Source organism: Acinonyx jubatus, chromosome D2 (genome assembly GCF_027475565.1).
Source record: "Acinonyx jubatus isolate Ajub_Pintada_27869175 chromosome D2, VMU_Ajub_asm_v1.0, whole genome shotgun sequence".
Classification (NCBI taxonomy): Eukaryota; Metazoa; Chordata; class Mammalia; order Carnivora; family Felidae; genus Acinonyx; species Acinonyx jubatus.
Genome location: NC_069393.1, coordinates 53,504,284 through 53,527,116, shown reverse-complemented (window position 1 = coordinate 53,527,116; position 22,833 = coordinate 53,504,284). Strand labels below are relative to the sequence as shown.

General features: G+C 48.0%; 1 protein-coding gene across 50 annotated transcripts in view; it reads left to right on the top strand.

Moving 5' to 3' along the window:
- SORBS1 (sorbin and SH3 domain containing 1) overlaps window positions 1-22,833 on the top strand; it is a 230,003-nt gene that overhangs the window by 8,433 nt on the left and 198,737 nt on the right. For 2 of the 50 annotated variants that reach the window (XM_053207962.1, XM_053207961.1), the window contains exon 1: window positions 6,344-7,113. The exons of 39 other annotated variants lie outside the window; for them this stretch is intronic. The gene's annotated coding sequence lies outside the window, so the exon portion shown is untranslated. Of the gene's footprint in view, window positions 1-1,208; window positions 7,114-22,833 lie in introns of those variants that run through there. 9 more of the 50 variants (XM_053207959.1, XM_053207958.1, XM_053207952.1 and 6 more) reach the window with 8 other exon arrangements.

Below are 22,833 nucleotides of genomic sequence, written 5' to 3'. Positions count from 1 at the left end.
GAAGAGAGCCTGCTTTTTTCCTGCTGGTGACACCTAAATGTCAGTGCCTATAGATCTTTTCCATGGGGATGTTGGGTTTTCCTGGAGAAGAATGTTGCCTGGGGGTTTAATAGCCTGGTTGTCCTGCATTCTGGGAGCCTTGATGGCAAAGGAGGCTGGGTACCCTGTTTGGTATGCAGACTTTCACTCCCTCTGTCCTTTTCTGAAGGTTGCCCCCTTCTCTGCCTTCCTCTCTCAGCTATTCCCCTCCCTCAGCTGTGTCTGAATCAGAGTCTCTCTTGTAGTTTGCCTAAACAGTGAATCTCTACCTTTTTCCTGAGGGAGGGAAATCAGACTGAGCTGATTGCAGGCAGGGAGACCCTGGGCTGGAATCGCTCCTTGAACAACTTTTAGCAGTCTCTTTTTAGCCCCTGTCCCCTCCCCTCTCAGTCCTTGGTGCCTCCAATTCCTGAGGCTTCTCCTGTTTCTGTGGCATTAGTCCCTTCTTGTTTAGTGGTTTCTTCCCCTGCTTGTACTTAGCAGAGCAGAAACCTGAATCAGCTATTGCATGGTGGTCAGCTCTCTGTCTTCCAGAGTTTTGTTGATGTATCTTGTCTGCTGTTGTTTCCTTTCCATTAAAAATCAAATTTTTCTGGTGGGGTTCTGGGAGACAACAGGGATAAATATGGGTGTTTTAATCCTCTGATTTGACCAGAAGTTTCATCTCTTTATCCAAGCCCTTAAACTGGTACCTGATATATCATATATTCCCAAGAAATGTTTGTTAACTGATTGAACTGATTGAACACCATTGAACACCATTCTAAGATGGTATGGCTACTGTTAGTCATGAGATTTCAAGAGAGTCCCAAACATACAATCTTACAAAGATAAATCCGTTGTTTATTCTGAAGTAGACGTAGTAACTGGCAACAGATCCTGCCATTCTCCCTCTGCTGTGTAGGGTAGGGAGCACCATGAGACAGCGTTGTAGGCTTTTGGGCTAGAGAGCGACGAGACTCAGATGCTGTCTCTAGGCTTATCACTAATGACCTGAGTCACCTTTAGAAGTCACTTAACCTGTCTGGGTCTTGGTTTCCCCAGCCTTAAAATGAGCTATTGGTCAAGATTTGATTCCATTCACTGCACTGAATACCTGCTGTGTCAACACATGGTGCTAAGATCCTTCCAGGTATGTCTTCTAAGGCAGCCAGGTCAGTGTTTTGTATATATATCCGTTATGACATTTGTCACACTGGATTGACTGTGTTTGGCTTATATGTCTTTATCCTGATGGTAGTTCGGTGCCTTGCGCAGTCCGTGCTCTGCAAACTTGACCTCTCACTCTTTGTAGACTGGGCTCCTTGTGAGGGCCACATCGTAGTCCTCTTTGTGTCTGATATCATCCTTGGTGCATAGCAGGTGTATGGTACACGTTAGGCTTTTCCACTTAGTGTACATCAAGGACATAAGAAAATGTGAGTCGCTCTGCCAGAGTTCCCAGACCCTGCTTGGAGAATGAGGACTCACTTTTTGGGAGTCCAGCTGCACACTCCTCGACTCACTTTTGGAGCAGGGTGCTCAGATGTCAAGTGCAATGATGGTAGAGTCAGCAGCCATAGCAGTTCTGTACCACAGCCCTGACACTAGAGGATTGTTTCCTCCAAGTAGATCACAGTCACGTATTTGTTTAATCGGCCTCATACTGTTACGAGTTGAGATCAGATCCATCTTAACTAAGAAAGTGAATTACAGACCTAATCCTGTGTTTGTAGTGCTTACAAATACTTAAGTGCTTTTTCATCATTTATTTTGGTTTTCCTAAACCTGTGAGCTAATGTGCCAGGACTAGTAAGTTGAAATTTTAGGGAGATAAATTTGGCTTGATAGAAGCACTTTCTATCACAAGAGCCATTCCTTGCTGTACTGCATTTGGGAAGCCCTGAGCTCCTTATCAAGCCAAGGTTGGATGTCTGTTGACCAGGGAACCTGGAAAGTCAGTCCCTGGGCAGGAGATGAAGTTGCATTAGAGCACCTAAAAAGTTCTTTGCTTTTGAGTTGTTCAACAAAGAATCACTGAGCACCAGCCACAGACCGGGGTCTGTGCTGGGCTCTGGAAATACAGTGGTGACCACAGAGAACCAGCAGCTGCCTTCGTAGAATTTATAGACTACAGCTGAACTGTCTAGTGTGGTAGCCACTAGCCATATATGGCTACCTATGTTTAAATTAATTAAAATAAAATACAGTTTAAAATTCAGTTTCTTGGGGCGCCTGGCTGGCTCAGTCAGTGGAGTATGCGACTCTTGATCTCAGGATTGTGAGTTTGAGCCCCATGCTGGGTGCAGAGATGACTTAAAAAAAAAATCTTTAAAAATAAAAGAAAATTGAGTTTCTCATTCACAGAAGCCTCATTTCCAATGCTCAGTAGACACACGTGACTAGTGGCTGCCTTGTGGACAGCACAGATACGGTATGTTCCCTTCACCTCAACAAGTTCTCTTAGGCAGCCTGTGCTGGCCTGCAGAGCTAAGATTCTGTGTTTTTAGACCGTCTGCGATTAGCCTTGTTTCACAGTTGGGGCAGCTGATGCACAGAAAAGCTGTTTGTTTAAGGTCCTGTAGCAGGATGGGCCTGAGCTGGGAACAGATCTCTTCTCTTGGAGCGTGGCTCTTCTTGCTGGGAAGTGAGGTGGGGAGTGGACTGACTGAGGGCGTGGTCTCTGCACTCAGGCTGCCTGAGCTCACATTCTGGCTCTGTCGCTTCCTAGAGCAAGTTACTAATCTGTGCCTCAGGTGCTTTGCCTGTAAAATGGAGAAAGTACCTACCTCATGGCATTGTGGGTGATCCAATAATGCAAATCTTTAGAACTGTGCCTGACACGTTCTGCTTGCTAGGTTGAGAATGAGAAGGTGGATAGAAGTTATTGGCGGAGTCAAGGAAGCATTTTCTTTTTTTAAATTTATGTTGTTTTATTATTATTGTTATTTTTTAATGTTTATTTATTTTTGAGAGAGAGCACGCACATGTGAGCTGGGGAGGGGCAGAGAGAGAGAGGGGAAACAGAGTATCTGAAGCAGGTTCTGCACTGACAGCAGCGAGCCTGATGTGGGGCTCGATCTCACAAACCATGAGATCATGACCTGAGCTGAAGTCGGACACTCAACTGACTGAGCCACCCAGACACCCCTCAAGGAGACATTTTCAAATGGGAGACCAAAAAGTGGAAAAAAGAACATTGGCAGGCGGGGCTGTGTTTGCAGAGTTGACCAACCACCTGGAGAGGGACACAGAACTGAATGTTTCTAAGCCACGAGCTGCTCTGGGCATGAGAGCTGATATAAAAATGCCAGCATGTTGACAAAGCCCTCTGAGTCCCAGTTCTCATTGCTGACTTTTGAACAAGGATCCCTTTGATGTCCCTTTCCTCCTGGTCTGCTTCTACCCATGGCCCTTTCTCCTGTCCCCAAACATTGCTTCTCCCCCTACTGTATTTCTACCTCGGAGGGGTGAAGTTGCAGACATTTGCCATCATCCCCATGGAGCAGGGAGATGTGCCAGAGGCAGAGAGAAGGGACAGATCCTGGGTCATTTGGCAGTTGGATCCTGGCTTTTCTTTGAGGTTTCTGTCGCTTGGCGATTTGCTCACTCTTTCAAGCAGGTCCATCTGGTATGGCATGGTGCGGCTCCAAGTGCCCTGTTTTGCTGAATGAGGAGAAAGAGAGCTCTGATGCTAGCCCCAGGGCTGGGAGGGTGCCCCATTTCATAGGTGCATCCCTGCTTGCACGTGGAACTTTAAATGCTTTAATAGCCACGGACTCATTTCATCCTTTGAACAGGTATTGGTGAACATGTAGACATGGCCCCTGCCCTCCTTGTGTGTGTGTGTGGGGGGGGGGGGGGTGGTTCCTCCTCAACACCAGGAGCTCAGGGCCCTTGTCTTCCCCAGCAGGTATTCGGCAGTTTGTTTCGGTTTTGAAGTAGGAAGGTTTTAGTGTGATGGAGTGCATGGGCGTGGGGGTTGTGACTGTGCTCTAGACGTGCATGTCCCACATGGCATCTCACTTCACCCAAGCGAGGCACATAGGGCAGGTAGTAGAGCAGGGCCGGTGACAGACCTGGAGTCAGGTGGCCAGTGATGGTGGACCCAGGACTGACCTGTGTGGAGACTGTTCCTGGCCACCTGGATTCTCAACGTGGCATAAACATGCTGCCTGAGGACCAATGATCAGGGGTACTGAGTACTTGTGCCTTAACCTGTAAGATTGGCTCTGCCAGTCTCCTTCTCGTTTGTGCCTCGGCTTTCCACCATTCATGGATCATGTTCTAGCTCAGAGCCGCTGTGACAGGAATGGGTGCCTAGAAGATCCCGGAATTGTCCTCATGTCAATGCGCAAACTCATACTCATTTTTATCATGCCTTATGCATCGATTATTAACAGCAGATTGTAGGCCAGCCTTGGAATTTTGTTTCCCAGTGTCAAGGGTCACAAGGACATATCTTTTGAAATCCAAACAGTTTCCCTTTGTGTGGAGCCTGGCGGCTGTGCCTAGGAGCAGTTTCCTAGGCTGACGCATAAATAGATAATTCATTTGCAGATTGCTTTTCTCCATGTAGAGTTTGTCTTTAGTGGGGGCAGAGCCAGTGTTGGGTGACTGCTTCCTGTGAGCACAGAATGATGGTCAGGGGTTGTAGCTATTTATGATAAATCGAGGGGGACAATGTAAACATTTTCGTGTTATGTTGATGTTTGGGAGTCTTTCCCAGGCTCCTGTAACATATACACTGCCGCCCCTTCTGTGCTTGCGCCTCTTTTTATAGACGGTGCGCACAGCAGCCTGGAGATAGGAGAGGTTCCTGCAGCCAGTGGGGAGGTGAGACAGGCCAGAACTGGAGCTAGGAGATCTGTCACTGCCCCCGGGGGTCTGGGCAGTGGGCTTGAGAGCAGGCCAGGGATCTGGGTAGAGAAGCCAAGGCAAAAGTAGGAACTGGGCTGCTTTAAGCAGGACAAAATGAATAGTGTCTCCCAAGAAAGAAAACTCTCAACCAGGGATGGAAAATAGAGTAGCTGGAGAGATCTGGGACTTGGGAGGGCCGAGGGCCTAAGCAGGGCTGGATGGTGGCTGCTGACAGGTTGCCAGGCCTGCGAGCCTGGGCCAAGACAGTCTCAGGCCTTTTAAGACGGTTTTGTGTTTGCTTTGTGGGACCTTTATGTTGAATATGGTGCATTACTGAGCCAACACTGGCAGGTGTGAGGGGGCGAGGCCCCCCAGGAACTGGGAAATGTTAGTCATGTCTGAGCGCTGATAGAAGATACGGCTCCTCTTGAAGACAGCTGCAGGAGGAGGCCCCGCAGCCCGCCAGCCTACGTTACAATCTACGGTCTTGGTTTTGTCTTGAATTATTAAGGTCGTGGGCTATTTCAACACTCACCTGAAGCATCGTTGTGAATAATTTTCCCTTCCTGGGGTCAAAGGAGCTCCAGTAGAGAAGGGGTTTTGTGGCTGTGGTTCTGGACTCCCCAGGTTGTTCCCTCCAGGAAAATATACTGGGGCGACCAGGAAATCCAGAGGTTACCCTTGATGGCAGTGTGTGCACCTCCTTGGGCTGTCTTGCAGATTGGTATTTTTTCTGGGTGTTCCTTTCCATTGTTGCAAGAAAGAAACAGTGCTGTTAGAAGATGTAAAATATTTAACACTCTCTTTAAAAAATTAAACTGCCTAGGAGTCTTTGATTGGTGGTGCCCATGGCAACATGCATGGTTTTCAAGAGTGTCTTCCTAGGGCTTTGGGGCTCCTCAGAAGGGGCGGGGACCCCACTGCTGGCAGGACCGACTGGGAGGCCTACACCACCTGCCTGCTTGGCCCAGAGGCTGGACAGTATTGGGACTGAGCAACCCCTTCAGAGATTGGTAGCTAGGGTCTGTTTTGATAAGTAGGGAGGAGTAATGGGGAAGAGAACTCGCCATCCTTTGGGGCTCATTCATTCATTTTGTTTTATTGGCCTGTTAGTCCCTGGCACTTACGCTTCTCCATCCAGCCTTTGGACTTCTGCCTGTGCAATTTTCTTTGCCTGGAGTGTTCTTTCCTCCCTTTGCCTAGGTAGCTCTGGTCATCCTCAGATGTCACCTGCAGGAGCATGTTGCCGGGGAAGCCTTCTGCAGTCCTCTGGAGCAGGTTAAAGCTTCCTGTTGGAGGCTTTCATGATTCAGTGGTTCTGGACAGAACATTCTTCACAGCATCTGTCTCGGCTGCTTTGTTAGACTTGTTTGGAAAATCATTGTTTGTCTGCCCCCCTCCCCCCCTCCCCCCCCACCCCCCCGCCCCAGAAGTCTATAGGATCTATGATGACAGTGGCCAGGGCTGTTTCTCATCTACATTTTGTCCCCAGAGCCCAGCATGTGCCTGGCCCACAGAAGGGGCTCACTCTCTGAGTGTCAGTTAATTCATTTACGAAGTTTTGGGTTCTGTAGCAGATTCTGGGAATACAAAGAGAACAAAACACCCCTGCTGTCCTCACGTTGTTCCTAATCTAGAGCAGTGGGTGAGCTCTCAAGAGATCGATTGAGTGGCAGGAAGAAAACATCAGCTAAAGTTCTATTTATTCTTCAATTCAAATATAAGAAAGATGTAGCTTGCCTATTTATAGTAGTACAGATTTTATAATTAACTTATAAGTAAATATGCTCAAAGCTATTTTACTAACAGGAAAGTGTGATCAAAAAGCTTGGTGGCCACTGGTCTGAAGGGAGAGGTAGGCACATGAAAGGGTTTTTGTGCCCAGGTGTGATAAACACTAAATTAGGGCAAGTACCAGCTGCAGTGGAGGCCACCGTGGAGGTGGGGGGAGCTGGAAGAGAAGGGCATTCCTGATAAAGGCAGGGGCACCAGAACATGCAAAGGGTGGCATGAGAAGGCTTAGTGTAGTGGCAGAGGTCAATACTTTAATAAGGTGGGAATATAAGGTGGGGGGAGGGTCTGCTAGATGCCCCTACTGGTTTGGGGAGGGACTGAGGATTGCGAATACCAAGATGGAAGAGATAGGGCCCCTGCCTGCAGGGTGGACTTAGGGAGAGAAGTGTGCACACGTACCCCAAGGGAAGAGAGTCCAGTGAGAGCCTGGATTCAGAGAAGGTGGGTATTTGGGTCCAGGGGGATCATGCTTTCAAAGTCCACTGTGCCCAAACACGCACCCCCCTCTTCATTGCAAAAGGGCAGGGGGGAGGGCTGGCAACTGACTTCAAGCCCCTTTCAAAGCCCATCTCAGGGTTAGGCTCTCCATGAAGTTCTCCTTCATCTCCTCCTACCCAGTGAGATTTTTTACCTTAATGTGATTCAGACACCTCCATGGGCTGTGTTTTCTGGGTTACAAAATTGTATATGAACAGAAAAATGATATATGGTATATATAAATATGCATATTTGATGTGTTTACTTACCTATGTAATCATACACACTCCTTCTTTCCTTTCTTTCTTTCTTTCTTTCTTTCTTTCTTTCTTTCTTTCTTTCTTTCCTTCCTTCCTTCCTTCCTTCTTTCCTTCTTTCCTTCTTTCTTTCTCTGAAGTCCCAGAGCTTGAAGTAATTATGTAATTAGAATCCACATAGAATGTGGTTAGATAAGGTGTAATTAAAGAGGAAAACCTAATTTTAAAAGAATGATAAGAGGTCATTTGATTCAGTCTGGGCCCAAATCCAGTCTTGGAAGAACAGTAAGAGGTCACTTGGATATACAGAGCTTGGGGCCACCCAGGAGCCCAGACTGGCCAGAGAACTGGGCAGATTTTGTTTCGTTCAGTTCACTGTGAAAGCTATTCATTGAGCATCTTCTTGGTATAGGATATTGTAGGAGGCCTAGCCATGGGTAAGGAAAAAAAGGTCTGGATCTAGGGAGGACATGGGGGAGGCAGGGAGATTGGCTGGAGGACGACCAGGAGGTCCTAAGGTGAGCAGAGAGATGAAGACTCCTTTGCAGGGGGAGGGGGGGCGGGCAACAGCGGGAGGTTGGGGAAGGATTCACAGAGCAGGTGGCATTTAAGATGTGCTTGAAGGGTAAGAAGGGTTTTAAGAACAAGGACAAGGACTCTCTGGCACATTAGAGTCACTCAGATAATATTTGTGGAATGAATGCCAGGCTGAGGTTGGAGGTGGAAGGAACATGGCCAAGTTGGGTGGCCCTTTGCGGTTTGGTGATGAGGTAAAGCCCGTACAGCTCAGGCAGTAAGTACAGTGACAACACGAGGCTAAGAGGACACCAGGCTTAGGCCTTTAACTGTGTAGTGGTGGCTGTGTGCAGAGGAATCAGAGACTGCTGTGGGCTGTGGAGGTCTGGGGAAGTGTCCTCATGGATGGGTCTTGGGCAGAGCCTAGAAGGACCAATAGGATAGGGGAAAGGGGAGGAGAGAAGACTTGCTAAAGGAGGGGAGCAACGTGGTCAAAGGTCTAGGGAGGGAGCCAGGAGATCATCCGGGAGAGAGGGGAGGGTTGTATAAGGGAGCGGGGCAAAACCAGGTGGGCTGGAAGTGGGTGAACTAAGTTCCCAGGTGTGTTGGGCAGGAGAGCTTTGATCCAGTGGGACTGAGGAGCAGGTTGGTGGACAGGAGAGTGGCATGGAAAAGGCATGTTGAAGGAAGAGGAATCTGGCTCTTGTGTGTAGAATGGGCTTCTGAGGAGTTCAGCCTAGGTCCTTGTCATGAGGTGATCAGGACCAGGCAGTGACCCTGGGAGGGTGGGGCTGTCTGCAGGCCCTTATCACAAAGGGCTACCGGTCTTGGTGATAAGAGGATGAGAGAAATAAGGCAGGGGAGGAGGCAGAGGTGACTGCAAGCTTCCCAGCCTGGGAGAATCATGGTACCTGAGACAGGAGGAGGCACAGCTGGTGGGAAAGAGGGTGTGGGCAGAGGCCCGGTGTGTCCAGATCCCAAAGACCCGTGTTCTAACCCAGCCCTGCCTCTGAACTGGGTGAGACCTTGGACCAATTCGTTCATCTCCTGAGCTCCAGTTTTTGGTCAGTAGGTGTTTCTGCCATATGATTCAAGCTCATAGAGACTGTGGAGTCATCACAGTCCTAGGACTTGGGCAAAGAGAAGGTCTGGGCTGGAGATTTGTAAGGCCCTCCGATGGAGGGGAGAGAAGAAACCACATAATCTTCTTCCTTGTTTTGCTGGAGTGAGTAGGCAGAGAGCAATAGGGAGGGACTCTTGGTGGCCAAGTTGGATGAGGAGTTGCGGGGGAGAGAATGCTGTCCCGACTCATCCTGCCCATCTCAGGGTGGTTATGAGACTCTGTCATAATGAGTGTGTAAGCTTTAAGCCTACACAGATGTTGCGGTCAGTTCTCCGTTCTGGGGTGGAGCAGGGGAGGGGTTAATCTTCCTGAACTTGCAGAAAGGAAATTCTCAGGGCAGGGAACTTCTTCCCCTTCTCCCCTCCCCAAGCCAGTCTTTGGGAAACTTATGGCCTTGGACCTTTAGAAACAGAGTCCATGCAGAGAAGGCTTCCTGGCAGAGGAGGACTTGAACAGAGCCCTAGGCAAAGCAGAGAAGGAAGGACTTTCCAGAAGAGGGGAATGACATGGAGTTACACAATTGAAAATAGAGTCTAGAAGGAAAGGGATATGTGTTTTGAATACCTAGTGTGTATACCAGCTCTGCACCAGCTGCTTTCCTGACGTTTGTCTTTACATCATTTCTGCCTCTATTATTATCCCATTTTACAGATAAGGCAATGGTATTAAAGAGATGAGTTAATTTGCTCAAGGCCTCAGTAGTCTGGCAGGATTTCGTTTTATTCAGATCTGATTCCATTGGCAACAAATACCCACTTCTGTAGTCTGTAAATACTATATTCTGCTGGCTCTTGGGAGAACGCAGGGAAAAAGAGAATAATTTGTTTTTCTGACCCTTATTCCTAGTTAAGCACTTACTTAAAATGTGAACCCGGCTGCCATCCATGCACAGCATTCTGATACGGTATGGCATCTTGGAGAATGGGAACAGGGGACACTTAGAACTCCTCGAGGTCTAGAGCCCTTATTTATCAGATTAGGAGACGGAGGCCCCACAAAGAGAAGGGATATGCCAGGATCTGGGCAGGATGGGGATGAGAAGTAGAAGAATCTGGAGGCTTGGAGACTTGAGGCTCTTTTAAGGCCTCCCTGTGGAAAAGTTTGTTTTTAGACAACAATGGAAACCTTTGTCTAGAGAATTGGTCTGGGCAGGGGTTGGATCTGAAAGGTCCTCTGTGTGCGTGCGTGTGTGTGTGTGTGTGTGTGTGTGTGTGTGTTTTCTTTCCTCCACTTTAACCTCAGATGCCTTTGAACCAGCATGAAGGATTCTTTAAGACCAAAGGTTAAGACCAAAGGCATTTAACAGGTGGAAAGGGCATAGGAAGAAGGGGGAAGATCAGAAGCCACAGAAATAGAAGACTAAACTCTAGACTTGGCTAAAAGGAATTTCCCAGGCCCATAAATAACCACTAACATTTATTGAATGTTAAATTCATTTATTGTGCCAGGCAATCTTTACATGTCATTTTATAGAACTGCCAGGGCCTCCCCATGAGGTAGGTGCTATTTTATTGCTCCCATTTTAAAGATGAAGGAACCGAGGTTCAATGAAGCTAAGTGACCTACCTAAAGTCACAGAGTTAATAAGACATAGTGCCCAGACTCCAACCCAGGTCCACCCAATCCAAAGCTCCGCCTTCAACGCCCAAGCTGTTTTGTAGGACTAGGAGCTCCGGGTACCTGAGTATTTGGAGGTGTATGGAATAGCACATTTAGGAGTCATCCCTTGGCAATGGTGCTCAGCAGAGGGCAGTTTTACCCCCACGGGACATTTGGCAATGTCTGGAGGAGACATTTTTGGTTATCACAACGTATAGGGGGTGCTACTGGCCTCTAGTGGGTGGAGGCCAGCATGTTCCTAAACTACTTACAATGCACAGGACAGCCCACATCAAAGAAGTATCCCGTGCCAAATGTCAATGTGCTGAGCTTGAGGAACCTTGCCCTTTGGGGACCTGGTTATGTTTTTACCCCAGAGCATAGGGCTGGTGGAAGGCCATTTGGAAAGCCCATCTGAAGAACTTGAGTGGTTCCCTTACCTTCAGGGACTTACTTTATACCTTAGTGGATGTTTGCAGTTTGGACCCCCCACTGACTGAACCCTGAGAGGCTGCCATGGTGGTTGTGATGAGTGGAGGCCAGGAAGAAAAATTCCAGTGAGGCGTGACAGGCCAGGGTGGCTCAGGGCTGCAGATGAGCTGCAGCAGGTGAGAGGGGGCCGGGGTCCAGTCTGGGTTTCCGAGAATTGATTCGGTTGTTTCTCTGTGTGTAACTGAAATAACTCAGGTCCGGTGAATTGTGTAATTCAAAATGCCTTTATTAAATTATTACTGTGACTACTCCCCATCGGAAAGGTCTGAGGACAGGGTATACATGTTGCAGATGCAACTTGGGCGCTACTCTGCTGCTTGCCGGCCTCCTCTGTTACTGGTTACTTTTTAACTCTGGTCTGCCCCATGCCACGTAGGGCAGAACAGCAAACAAATTTGGGGAAGCCCCAGGACCCTTGGCCTTTATGTGAGCTTCTCTGAGCAGCTCAGCTGAGCGTTGTGGGTGCCCGAGAGGTCTGACAGAGCAGCCCCCTCCCCTGGGAGGGCACCACTCGGGCAGTCCTGAGGAAAGTCTGCCTCTTCACCCCCATCTGCTCTCACTTCGGGCCCCTCTTCCAGGTTGGACACAGAGAATGTGTGTCTGTGCCCTGGTCCCGGATAGTGTACGTCACCAGGTAAGATTTTCACCTCCCTTTGGAACCCTGGTTCCCAGCTAGTCCTCCCTGGCTGAGCTTCCTACTGCAGTGCCTTTCCCCTGCTGGCCTCGCTGACAGGAATGACCCCCTACTTCCGTTCCATCCCCTGGCCCCACCCTCCAGCTAGCAGGGTCACCTCCCTCCTCCAGATGCCCTCAGCTCCAGTGAGTGCTTCTGTCATTTTTCCAGTCATTCAATTCTAGGCTTCCTGCATCATCTTTCCAGTGGTTTAGTCACTAACTAGCTGTGTGACCTTGGATGAGTCACTTAACCTTTGGAGAAGCAGCGTAGGATTGAACCAGGTGACTTCACTTCCCCTCCAGCATCAGTGTCGAATGAGAGTCATAGCGGTAGGACCTGGGGTGTTTCTTTAAGGTCGTTGGCAAACCAGGTTTCCCTTTGATCCCATACAGATTCATGGAGGACTCAGAATTGGTTGTTAGGAAACTGTCTTCAAACCAACTAAGTAAGCTTCTTTAATATTAATTCTTTACTCAGCAAGGGTGTACGGTAGGTTCAGTAGGGCTGTAAGATGGGGCCTCTTGGGCTTTGTCCTCAAGGAGCTCACAGCCTTGTGGGGGGCGGGTATGACTCTGCCATAACAGTAAACTTTGCAGCAAATCACCCGGTATCCGTCCTTAGTACCAATGATCACAATTCTCCACACCCTCACATCCCCCTTGCCCAGGGGGTCTGTTTTTTTCACTAAGAGGTCTGTTTTTTTCAGCCTTGTTCACTATGTACCTCACAGAGTGAGCAGTCAGATTTATGTTGAATAAATGCAGGAAAGAATGGTACCAATTGACTTAGGTTTTGAAGGAAGGATAGGAGTTAGATCTACATAGATGGGGAAGGGGGACATTATGGACTGGTAGGGGATATGGGTGGGGTGGAGGCAGGAGGGAGAAATGTGTGAGCAAATGCATGGATGTAGTAAGGCCCAAGGCATGCTGGGTAACTGCAAGTCCATTATGATTGGACCCTGTGATATGCTCCGGATCAAAAAGTCTGGAAAGGTAAGTTGGGGCCAGATGTGGAGAGTCCTGAATTCAAGCTATGTTAAAGGGATTGGATTTATCCCACAGTAGGATGGCCTCACATTCCAGTTCCCCAGGGTGGCTTTGCCTGTTGTCCCCATGTGATTGTTAATAGTGCTCCCTTCGCTCTCACGTGTCCCTGTTTGGATGATAAATTGTATGCCCTTGCAATCCTGAAGGCTACACAGAGCCCCTGAAGGGTTCATGATGGGACGTGGTCAGGCTGGCATTGGGAAGGTCAGTGCCTGGTGGTGCCTGGAGGCAGGAGGCAAGATGTTCTCTAGTCCAGGTAGGGAGAAGGCCTGGGTCTGAGAAGTCGTTGTGACGTCTCAGATGTCTGAAAGGAGGAGATGGTTATAAAAGAGATTGAAGGCCAAAATGATACCACACATGGTCTCTAAATGGCTCCAAAGTGGCTCTTCCAACGGAAGATGCATTCTGAAGTTCAGACATACTGGATAAGCTGTTTTCTAATTTGAAGTTGTGGCTGATAAGAAAAACATCTACATTGTGCCTGTTTCCTGAGCAATTAAAAGTCAGAGAAGCTTCTCCCCAGCCTCCAAACGTTCTGGTGAAACACACTGGTATTCACTTTCCTAAACCCCAGCATTGTTCCTTGGAATTTAAAATAGGTTATGAATGTGCTTGATGTCAGGAAAGATAAATCTGTGAGGAGGACTGTAGTCAATACATTTCCTTTTTAAGTAGAAACAATATAAAGAGCTTCATTCAGTCCCGAATCAATCTCACTTTGTTGCCATGATTGTGTAAAACCTGAACTGCTTTATGTCCGTCTCACACTGTTTATATTCCCCTGATGTTCCCCATCTCAGCTGGCCCTGCACGGAGTCAAAGCCTTTTTAGGCCATGTGCAGCTCACTTCTCTCAGGGCTGTTTTATTGCATGCTGCAGAAGGGCTGTGCTCTGAGCAGTGAGTTCATTTTGTATCTAGCGGTGCTCTTCAGGGTGGCTATCCCACATGAGCTTCCTATGTCGCAGAGTTGGAAGGCCAAATTCTTTAGCTTTTTAAATCCCCATGAAAAAGATGATTACATTTTAGGATAGTTGATACATACACATGGTTCAGAAATCAAAACACTATAAAAATGTATGCATTGAAAATTTTCATTCTTACCCCAGTGATGTCCACATCACCCCCTCCTCCAGCCTGGCCCCTATAGGCAGACTGAACATAATGTTCCAGTTTTCCCATGACAGTCTTCGTTCGTGGTCTCCATCCCTGTGAATGATCAGTAACACCCTCCTTCACCCCCAAAAATGTCCCATTGTCGGTGCTAAATGATATAATCCTTTATACACAGGTAATCCTTTTTATTAGTTTCTTAGGTATCCTTCCAGTATGTCTATATACAGATAACACATGTCGGGGGGTGGGGGGATGACATACATTGCCTTTGTCACTGAATATATCTTGGAAAACTACATATCTGCCCCAAGTAGAATTGGGGTGTCCTCATTCTGCCAAAGTGCCTTTGTGTTTGTAGAGACTGGTTGGCCGTTAACTTTCCCTTAGTTTATCAGTTTAATTACTATTTAGGAGTTGCTTCTGTTTACCTAGGGAGAAACAAAAGACTGTGGGAAACAAACCCAGCTTCCTTCCCTTAGGAAAGCCCCTTTGGGAATAAACTCATCCAGGTAGCTTTAAGGCACTAGCTTTCTGCCTAAGATGGTACTGGGCACTTTGGATGAAGTGGGTCCTGTCTTCATCTCCAGTTGTCTAGATGCTTCACGATCCAGCTCAGGTGCCTCAGCCTTTCAGGGAGCCCTCCCTGATTCCCTAGCCAGAATTCTTTGGCATCCCCATCCATCCACTCATCCATCCATTTACCCATGTCAGCAACCAGCATTCACTGCACGTGTCCTTGTCCCAGGACCTGTGCTAGACATGAACAGATGAGGGGCCCCTTACTGGAGAAGACAGAGAGACAGGTGCATGAGTGGGAAGTTACAATGCAGTGCTCAGGCTGTGGGGGAGCACAGAATGATGGGTGCCTAAGTGTAGTTGAACTTGGGGTAGAGCTAGGGAGGCTTTCTGAAGACACTTTCTCTGGTGGGACTTGCTTTTTAGTTCTGTAAATATTTGCCTTATCTTCACTGTTACATCGAGGTCCTTTCTATTATCCTCAGCTCTGGCCCCTTCCCTTGTCACCGCATACCTGGTGCATACCTCCATTAAATAGTCATTCAAATATTTTTCGAGTGAAAAAGTCCAAATTAATTAAGTAGACCCAGCTCAAGGATCTTAACATCAAAAAGAGCAGGTGAGATGTTCTTTGCTGCCTTTGATCTTCATGGCTTATCTAGGCAGCTGGTATCCTGCAGAGGCCCCTCTAGATTAGTGCTTGCCCCTCCCTTCATTCTCCTCTTCTGCAGGCTAAAGTGCTCCCCCTCCATCTGTTACTATCACCACAGTAAGGAACCCCTTGACTCTGACTAATGCTGACAAGAAGTAGCTGGGTGAATGGAAGCCCCAGGTCCCATCCCCCTGGGTCTTGGCTTCCCCCTTGGAGTGAGGTGGGTAGCATATGACCCCGAAGGACACTGTGCCTCTGACATTTCAAGAACAATGATTTCAGGAGTCAGCTGTGGCTCAGCCAGCTCCTTCTTTTATCTGCTTCTAATAAGTGCAGCTTCCCTTGCAGTTTCCTGGTGCCACAGGGGGTGATCAGTCCAGGATAAGAAATAGCCAGGCCAGGAAAATGACCTTTTAATAAAGTTGAAAGGGCCGCTGGGAGAGCCGGGATGGCCAGACGTGTGGCCGCCAGCCACTGTGCTGTGGTCTGCACTGAAAGAGGTCCCAGGTAATGACTCCAGCTGCAGCTGCTGAGGAAGGAACAGAGTCAGGCCATCATGGAAGAGGGTTTCGGCCGAACGTTAGCAGATGTTTTCCTAAAACTGTGCAGAGCAGCATTTTGTGGGAAGAGGTGAGATTTGTTTGACAACTCACACTCCCTTCTCTGTTGCCCTCATCTGTTCTTTCTACAGTAGCTTTACACAGGAAATAGGAAGCTGGGATGGTGGTTCTCAGGTAAGTCCACTTGGGACTGACACGTAGAGTTGACTGTGTGCCTGGCACTGCACCGGGCATCTTTACATTCCACTAAAGCAGTGGTTCTTAAACTTTGGGGCACATCAGAATTCACCTGGGGTACTTGCTAAAAATACATAGTACTCCCTGGTGGGGCCCAAGGATTTGAAATTTTTAATTTATTTTATTTGAGAGAGCAAGAGTGGGGGAAGGGGCAGAGGGAGGGGGGAGAGAGGGAGAGACAGAGAGAGAGAGAGAGAGAATCTTAAGCAGTCTCTACACTCAGCACAGAGCCCGATGCATGACCCTGGGATCATGACCTGAACTGAAGTCAAGTCAGACGCTCAACTGACTGAGCCACTCAGGTGTCCCCCAAGGATTTAAATTTTTAACATATTCTCTAGGTTATGCAAGTTATATCCAGATGATGTCAGCTGCAAATAACAAACTCCAGCCCAGATTGGCTAACTGGCAAAACTTGTTTCTCAAACAGGAGGGATGCATTGTAAAACTGCAAGGCCCATCAGTCCTGTGGACCACAATGTGGGCCATGCCCCCTGGAGTTGGCAGTGGGATGATTCTGAATCTCAAGGTAGGGTGGGTTTTGGGGTAATCACTTCAGTAGCTCAGTGACGTCAGCAAGGCCCCCGGTTTCTTCCCATCTCTGCTATCTTTGGTGGTTGGCTTCCCCTGCAGAGAATAAGAGGGCTGCAGTGTTTCCAAACGTTTTAGTGAGACAAGCACAGCCAGAGGAAGAAGAGAGACTGGATGGACTTCAGGCTCTCTCAGCAGCCAGGAAGCTTCCTGAGGCCCCCCCAACACTCTCCCGAGATGCCTCCTCGGCTGGAGCTTGGCTGCACGTCCATCCCTGAATCAATCACTGTTGACTGGAAGGCGGCCACACTTCTGGAGGGATCTGGAGGAGAGGCACGTATCCAAACAAAATGGAGGCTCTGTTAGGAAGGAAGGAGCAGGGACTAGGGGTTGGGAAGGCAACTGCCAGGGCCCAGTGTGCAGGTGGCCCGAACAGTACGCCTCATGTCATCCTGAGCAGCCGGGCTGTTGGCAAGGTTATCTCTGTCCTGCAGATGAGGAAATGAGACTCCCTGAGCTTCAGTGACTTGTAGATAACAGGCCCGTGGATGGTGTGTAGGGGGCGGGAGTGGGGGAACTGGGGTGTTTGTGAGGCCTTTTTAGCCCTAGGAGAGTAATCATACTTTTGTTTTTAACCTTTCTGAGGTGTCAGAGCAGACGCCTTCGTTTCTGATTTCTCCTTTATGACTCCATTTATTCGTGGCGGAAGGCCTTCCTCTGTTTTTCTTATGGGCAGAATTCTCAAGGCGTGAGAAAAAATACCTAACTTTGGTTGTACCTGAAAGCAGTTGAGATGATGATATCAGCTCCGATTTGGAGGGAAAGGGGGTGGCCACATCAGCCCCTGTGCTAGGTATAGTGCATGCATTATCTTAAATCCTGGCAACAACCTACTAAGTTAGGTTTTATTCTCCGTATTTTAAAGATGGGGAAACTGAGTCTCAGAAGGTGAAGCTGAGGGTGGTGGGTGGCACAGCTTGTGGGTGGTGGAGCCAAGCCTGCCGGCTCAAATTCGGTGCCGCTTCCCTACTCCACACTGGGGCTTATCAGCGGCTGCCAGCCTTGTTTATGCCCCTGAAGGAAGGTTCTCAGGGAATGGGCTTTTAGTGTCAAGAGTTCCAAAGGAGCTGAATGTTTCCTATGGGAATAATTCTCAGGGCACCAGGAAAAATATCCTGAGCATAATAAACACAAGAAAGAAACAGGAAATCTGGTTTGTTATATAGCAGCTAAAATACAACTAGGAAAACCCTTTCAAAAACCTAAAAGGTTTGCTGGATTTGAAAAGGAAAGGTCCCGATGGAAAGGGGAGGGAAACCCCTGTGAGTTCGGGAGATAAATGTGGACAGTGTGGCAGCAATAATGGGTGCTGGGTGGAGAGTGAACACCTTGCTTTTTCCCCGGTTCTGCTTATGACTCTGTGATCTCCGGCAAGTCACTTAGCCTTTCAGAGCAGTGTCCGCACGTGTAACGGGTGGTCCTGGCTGGCAGCTGGGTGGGCAGAGGTCGCAGAGGCGTAAAGGGTGGAGCAAGCCTTGCCAACTGTGCAGCACTTTGCAAAGGTGAGGGAGTGTCCGGTCTGAGTCACAGAGTTGACCCCCCGGAGTTTTAAACCGAGTGCCCCTCTACCTGGTTGCGAGCTGTTCGTTGCTTATCGGGGGCATGTCAGAACTGGTGGAGGGCAGCCCCTTCGCCTCCACTGGATGTCTGGCTTTGGCCTCATCACAAGGAGAAATCAGCTTTGCCTGCAGACGTCCAGCACTGGACGTTTGGAGTCCCTCCCTTGGCACATTGCCTGACCTATGCCTCGGGGACTATTGCTTACAGATGCCCAGGGGGAGATAACAGTAGTACAAAGTGGGCAGAGATAAGTGCCCCATGCACAACATGGAAGGTACAGACCATGGCTGCCGTGGGAGGATCCTGGGGCTCAGGAAGCTCTGGGTAATCTGGCCATGTATGTTGAGGATGGATCACAGGTGTGTGTGTGTGTGTGTGTGTGTGAGAGAGAGAGAGAGAGAGAGACAGAGACAGACAGGTGAGCCCCTTTGTGAGTGCCGCCAACATACCTCTCTGATGATGGTGGCGCTGGAGACACAGTGACCTGACTTTTCAAATATTAACAGAGGGAATAATAGGGAATCCCCCCCCCCCCCCCAGTGAAGCATATCTGCAACTTTGTAGGGGTTTGAGTCTGCACTAAGATATTTAAGATTAGTTTCTTGCTCCTAGCTTTCCTACCGTACCCATTTATATTGAGCAACCTCTGCATAGCAAGCTGAGCTCAGTGCTGTGGTTTCAAAGACCAAAATCAGGGGCGCCTGGGTGGCTCAGTCGGTTGGGCGTCCAACTTCGGCTCAGGTCATGATCTCGCGGTCCGTGAGTTCAAGCCCCGCGTCGGGTTCTGGGCTGACAGCTCAGCGCCTGGAGCCTGTTTCGGATTCTGTGTCTCCCTCTCTCTCTGACCCTCCCCCGTTCATGCTCTGTCTCTCTCTGTCTCAAAAATAAATAAACATTAAAAAAAAAAAAGACCAAAATCATTGTCCTTGGGTAGGAGTCTCCTAGATAAACAGGATCATTACAAAACTGTGTGATAAGTGTTAACAGGTATGTACAGGGTCCTCGGGGAGAAGTAGGAGGGAACACCTGGTTGGGTCAGGTGGGGGGAGGGACACTTGTTTCTCAGAGGAGGTGACACCTGAGCTGGGGCTAGAAGGCTGGGAGGAAGTGTGCCAGGTGGACCAGCCTCTTGGAAGGGATTCTAGACAGAGGGCGGTAATAGCTTTCATCTGACAATAAAAACTGTTCCTGAAAGCCTGCTGTGTGACAGTGGTGAGGCAGAGATGGATGGGACTGTGTCCCAGCCCTGCAGGTGCTCACAGTCAGAGGTGAATAGGAAATGACAGTGAAGGTGACAGTGTGATTGGAATATGGACAGTCTGTGGAAACACAGGGCCCTGCTGAAGTCAGTTGTGATAATTTGCTTATCAGTCTCAGTCTTCCTCTGAGGGGGCCCCTTTGCGGGTCTTTTGTTGGTGAGAGGCTCTGTTGAAGAAGCTGGCTTGCTGTCTGCTGCCCTTGGGGTGGGCTGTGCCCTTCAACAGTTTGGATTGTTCTGTGACACCTATTCGTACTTACAGATTTCTTCCTTGTGGTGGCTGCGCTGGGCTTAGCAAGTTGGGCTTGGGCAAAACACTTCACTAGTCTGGGCCTTTTTTTTTCTTCCCACTTACGGAAAAAAGGCTGTTTGGATCAGGTCATTGTTTCTCAAATAGCAGTCTAGGGAGCAACTCCTTTAGAATGGCAGGCGTGCTTGTGGACATGCAGAGTCCTCGTGGGGTGGCCTCTTGTCCTCATTTGTAGAGCCAGACGCTGGGGAGTGGGGCGTAGGATTTTGCCTTTAACAAGCAGTCCGGGTGATTCCTACACATCTTAGAGTTTGGAGACACCTGGGCCACATGATGGCAACTTCTAATCCTGTCAGCCCTAATCTCCTCAGCCACATCTACGTCCACAGGAACTGGGAAGATAAAGAGTTAGCTTCCTTAATGTTTTATCCCTGCGGGACGCCTTCAGCAAACTGCTCATAGTTTAGGTGTCCTGGCTGGACCCGATCCGCAGTCTGGTTTTGATATTCCTTAAGGGAGAAAAGCCTTGTTAACACGCACCTGAATGTGACTGTCAGAATCTGTTTATGGAGCATTATGAGAAACACCTGTCTTAGCTTTTCATCTTGGCTCTAGATCTTTGACAGGCTTCCCTGTTCTGTATCCCTCCCCTTTGGTCTCCTGCATCCTGACAAGGTCATCTGCGACGTCTAACAGGGAGCCAAAGGTTTCTTCTTCTGTTCGACAAAAAGTGTCTCTGCTTTGGTTCCCCTTCCATCATCTTTGTGAGGTGATTAAGGGAGGCTCACCATAATTTTTTTTTTGTTTTTTTTTTGAAAGCACAAACAGGGAAAGGGTAGAGAGAGAGGGACAGAAGATCCAAAGCAGGTTCTGTGCTGACAGCAGTGAGCTCGATGCGGGGCTTGAACTCACGAGCTGTGAGATCATGACCTGAACAGAAGTCAGACGCTTAACTGACTGAGGCACCTAGGTGCCCCGAGGCTCACCATATTTTAATAGCTGCCTCCTGTATTCCCATTTTTTGATATTGTGTCTGAAAACACAGTTTAAAAAAAATTTTTTTTAATGTTTATTTATTTTTGAGACAGAGAGAGACAGAGCATGAATGGGGGAGGGTCAGAGAGAGAGAGGGAGACACAGAATCCGAAGCAGACTCCAGGCTCTGAGCTGTCAGCACAGAGCCCGACGCGGGGCTTGAACTCACAGACCGTGAGATCATGACCTGAGCCGAAGTTGGACGCCCAACCGACTGAGCCACCCAGGTGCCCCTGAAAACACAGTTTTTAATGCTCAAAGTGAATGAGGGCTGTATATAGCTGTGTGGAAATTTTCCCTAGCTTCCTATCTCCCCCAGGCCCCCAAATCTAATAGTCCCTAAGACACCACAGTGCTGGTGACTTTGAGAAGCCATTACCCAAGACCACTCTCAGTCTGACACCCTCATTGTATTCAGGTGTGAATGAAACAATCTTTGGCGAGAGTTGGACCAGGCATAGCACTGTAGGCTGGCCCATCATAGAGATGAAACCTTGGCACCTGGTATCCCAGACCTCAAAAATTAGGAACTTTCCTCTGGATCAAATAATTTTGTTCTATTATTCTGTGTTGTGGTTTTTCTTGTCAAAATCAATCTGTAAACAAATTTCTATGCTAGTAAATTCTGATGAACCTTTCAACATTACCCAGGTGGGAGAAATGCAAAGCTGGCTTTAAACGATGAAAGCGGCAGGTGTAGGATGCGCCCAAGCAGGCAGGGCCTGCGTGACCCATCTGCCTTGCCTAAGGGCCTTGCACAATTCTCTGCCCACAGTGTGCCCAATATGTGGCTTATTTTTATTAGTATTTTTTAAATAATTTATTGTCACGTTAGCGAACATATGGGGTATACAGTGTAGTCTTGGCTTCGGGAGTAGATTCCTGTGATTCATCACTTACATACCACACCCAGTGCTCATCCCAACAAGTGCCCTTCTCAGTGCTCATCTCCCATTTTTGCCATCCCATCAACCTTCAGTTCTCTGTATTTAAAGTCTTATGGTTTGTCTCCCTCTCTGTAACTTATTTTGGAAGGATGTTTTTTTAAAGAACAATGATAGGCTGGTGATTAAACTGGTGAAGGCATGGTATTCAAAGGATGGACAGTATGATTTGGAACATGCCCTTGTTTTTCCTTAAGTTTAATTTTCCTGGACCTATCATTAGATGCAGGATTAGTTGCACTGCAGAATGGCAGGGAAGAGAAAAAGACATGTTATGCATGTTAAGTACTTTGGTACATCTGTTAGCTGTTTATTATTTGCCAGTCATTAGATAATCTCCAGAGACTGATTTTGACAAACCTCTTCATTTTGTGTTGGGGGAAACTGAGGCACGGGCATGCAGTGATTAGTGTAAATACATAGTGAAGCTGTTGGCAGGCTAGTTGACCAATAATCAAGAAGGATTTAGAGTACCTCCTCTCTACTGGAATACACAAGAATTAAAATTCAGCTTTGCAAAAGCTGTTAGAGGTTCAGGAGGTCACCTTGGAGTATATAGTTGCTTTGTGACATTGTTGTCACTTGGCTGGTTAGCTTTCACTGGTGTGTTTCCAAGGACAGGGAGCTCACTGTTCACTGAGGCAGTTCCATTTATTTTTTTAATGCTTCTGATTATTAGAATTGTTTAATATGAGCTACCATCAACTTGTCTGATAATTTTTTCCTTTAGGACATTTCTGACGATATTCACATGACATGATTCACTCATTCAGGCATACGCGTTGAGCACTGGCTTTTAGAATCAGGAGAAGTAAGATAGTAAACAAGGTAGACAAGGTTTTTGCCTCCTGGAACTTAGAGTCCCATGTTAGTACAGTGGAGGGAGCATTGAACTAGATGTCAGAAAGCAAAGACATTCACTTTATTTAAAAAGAAGAAAGAAAGAAGCAAAGGTTTTGTACCACTTGCAAACTGTATGAACTGGGCTAAGACACTTGAGTATCACTTCATTTTACAGAGGACGTTACCCCATTCGACCTTCTAAAGCAGTGAAAGTTCCTTGGGTTGATGGATGTTGAGGAGTATGAATTGTTGATTATTAGGAGCAATAGTTCTCAAAGCACAGGTCTGGGCCAGCAGCATCAGCATCACCTGGGAACCTGCTAGAAGTGTAAATTCTGCAGCACCACCCCAAACCTGCTGGCTCGGAAACTCAGGGGGTGGAGCCTGCAAATTGTTTTTTCACAGGGTCCAG